Source organism: Micropterus dolomieu, linkage group LG01, assembly GCF_021292245.1.
Source record: "Micropterus dolomieu isolate WLL.071019.BEF.003 ecotype Adirondacks linkage group LG01, ASM2129224v1, whole genome shotgun sequence".
NCBI classification, from domain to species: Eukaryota; Metazoa; Chordata; class Actinopteri; order Centrarchiformes; family Centrarchidae; genus Micropterus; species Micropterus dolomieu.
The window spans coordinates 13514224-13517181 of NC_060150.1; the positions used below are offsets into that span (position 1 = coordinate 13514224).

The 2958-nt window shown below is 42.6% G+C and overlaps 1 long non-coding RNA gene across 1 annotated transcript; it reads right to left on the reverse strand.

Annotated features, from left to right (window-relative positions):
* Positions 1 to 1305: 1305 nt before the first annotated feature.
* LOC123970404 lies at positions 1306 to 1925 on the reverse strand. The gene is made up of 3 exons (XR_006824966.1): positions 1817 to 1925; positions 1505 to 1680; positions 1306 to 1338 (listed from the first exon to the last, which is right to left on the reverse strand). It is a non-coding gene; the product is annotated as an uncharacterized LOC123970404 (long non-coding RNA).
* Between the last annotated feature and the right edge of the window lie 1033 nt (positions 1926 to 2958).

Below are 2958 nucleotides of genomic sequence, written 5' to 3' on the forward strand. Positions count from 1 at the left end.
ATGACGAATGTGAGCGGTATAAGATATGAAATCTCATGTGGGTTGCTCTGTAGCAGCAGCAAACAATATTAGGAATGATAGCCGTGTCCTATTGTAGATTAGCATTAGCCACGCTATTCCTGTGCTTCTGTTGCCACGATTAGTGTGTGGTTGAAATGTTTGGTCCATTTATATGCAGTCACCATGCCACTGTGACGGCGTCTCACACACACACACACACACACACACTTGCTTGCTTGTAATGAATAACATGACACAGTGACTGTTTCACTAGCAGGCTAATAACAGTGACAATGATTCTATTTTGGCACTAGAAACTGAATTTGATCTGATTGGTAGTCACAAAAGCTTTTGAATCCTAACCAGCTTCAGTATTTACTACAGGAGATTGTTAAGCTCATTCAAGCATCCATTTTTAGAGACAGAGAGTTTAGAATCAGGTCAGATTCAAAACAAGCCTATCGAGAGTATCTATGGATTTCAAAGGCTTTGCATAGAGTCATGCTTTCCTGTTTCAACTCAGTGTTCTTTATGGTCACAGTATAAGATCAAACCTTTTCTTATTTTGGGAGACTCCACTCCAGGCACATGAGTCAAGAGTCGATGAAGGAGACTGGCCTTTGTTTTGAACCTCTCAACATTGTGGGCATTCGCTTGGGCCATATTGAGTGGTCGCCAGAACGTGTGCCCGCCAAGAGGAGTGGCTTTAAGCCCAATTAACTGATAAATGTTAGCCTGCAGGGAGCTGGCAGACAGAGAAATCAATGGAGCTGAATTGAGCTGAGCAGTGTGGGCTTCAGAGACCATCCCCCAACTGGATCAACCTGGTTACAAGTCCCCGGGATGTCAAACACTAACCCTGCTGAAGTCCCCTTGAGCAAGAGGCCGAACGACTACAAGCTTTAAGGGTGTACAACCAGAAGTACCACACAGTATAGTGCTGCATCATTATGGTTACAGACAATCAGAGGATGATAAAAATAGAAAGTGTATCTCACTTTGACCAAATTCACATAGCCATTCTCACAGGTTGCCACTATGACAACAGTAGCCATTCTTTATACGGTTATTGGTATTGGATGCACAGATCCCCAAGATGTATAAAAGACATGCAAATACATATAAATAAACGTCACATAAGGAAGATGTTCTCTGATTAGGACTGTGGTGCAGCAGGAGCAGAGCAGGCTTGTAAGCACCTGGCTTAGTCATCCTGACGCTGGCGCAGGACCACATCGCCCACACCACTGAGAAGCCTCTGGCACTGCTCATGCATTATGGAGAAGCTTCTAAACTTCAAGGGAGAGAGATGCCGAGGGACGTTGTCCAATGACCAAGCTGATGTCAGGATGCACACCAGTCAGGAACATTCCGAGCATGCAATGTCAAGAAATCACACTGTGAATTCAGCTGAAAGAAATTAAATCTCAGCCAACATAGTCTGAGATGATTGAAGCTGAGCCGAGTAAAAGAACTCTAATCAGGAAGTACAGTGAAAGCTTACCTGGGCTTACCACTAGCTCCTAGCCGTCCTACGCTGGATTGCCTCAAGCTACCAAATGCAGAAACACTGCCTAGCAATTTCAAGTTCATCTCTGTAAAGTCTCTAGTGGTGTTGCCTTTTGTCACAAAGCTGTGCCTCATCACTTGTCCAGCCACTCCTGCAGAACAGAGTGTTAACTAAGGAAAGAGGACAAGGCTGCTGCTTTATTGACAGCATTTACCACCATGGATATTTGCACTGAGAAGAACACAATGAAAGTGGGAAACAGAATAGAGAGGAAAAACATTAAGTAAAGTTGAATTAAGGATTCACCGAGGCACCAGCTAGCTCCCAGCCAGACTGCATGCCCCATGTGCAAAGGCTGAGTCCTTGCTGCAGCAGCCTGGGTTTGAGTCCGACCCGCGGCCCTTTGCATCATGTCATCCCCTTTCTCTCTCTCTCCAACATTTCCTGTCTCTCTCATCTGTCCTGTCATAAGAAAGGTGAAAAAGCCAAGACAAATACTTTAAAGAATTAAGATCCTCTCTCAGTGCGATTAAGAGGGAATTATTCCAGAAACCTTCAGTTTAATAAATAGTGGCCCAAAGCAGAGGGGAAAGCATAAGGGTGACTGAGAGGCTTTTGCCCTGCTAAATTCAACAAAGCGTGACCACTCTCACTGCGTGAATGTTCCAATTACTAGCTGTCACAGGGGTGAAACTTTTTCTAATGTTCCTCAGATCTCTATCTCTCGTTAATCATCCTTGAAAGTTTTATGTTCCCCTCTGGGCGACCACTGAGTAATTAGTTATGTTATTTGAATAATTGCCCTGATTCAAACTGCGAGCGCAAGGAAGATGACCACTGATGAGATAAAAGGACAATGGCAGGCTCCTCCTAGAAAAAAACAAAACAAAAGAAAAAGTGAAAGAAAAACTTTGCTTTTTTGTCTCTAATGAACTTAACCAAACAGATTGCTTTGCTCCGAGTTGGTTTCCTTCGGGAGGTCTGATAGGGAGTGTGCTTTCTTTGTGCTCGAAATTGATTTGTTGAGAGAGATGTTTCATTGGCAGAGGAATGCTTAGGAGTTTCTGTGGAATAGTGGGGACTTATAACCTCAAGCTATCTTTCATATAACTTGTTGCCATCTTACACTCTGCTGCATCATTCTTTTGAAAATACTATTCCATTTGTGAGAGAAACCATACCAATAAAGCCTTCCGTTGCAAAAACCCATTTTCTATAGAACCACTTCCTACCCATTTAGCCTAATCTTAAAGCCCCTGAAATGTTCAGTCTCTCCCCTCAACAGTAAATATTTGTATTTATTAGGAGTTTAGTACTCAAAAACATCTAATATGCTTCTTCAAGACTGTGTGGGTGTGTTTAATCAGATTTAATTAACAACATAAGGTAACATGTCTTCTAATTTTGTTTCATTTATTGCTAAAATCCTGATTGGTGTATAGAAAAAC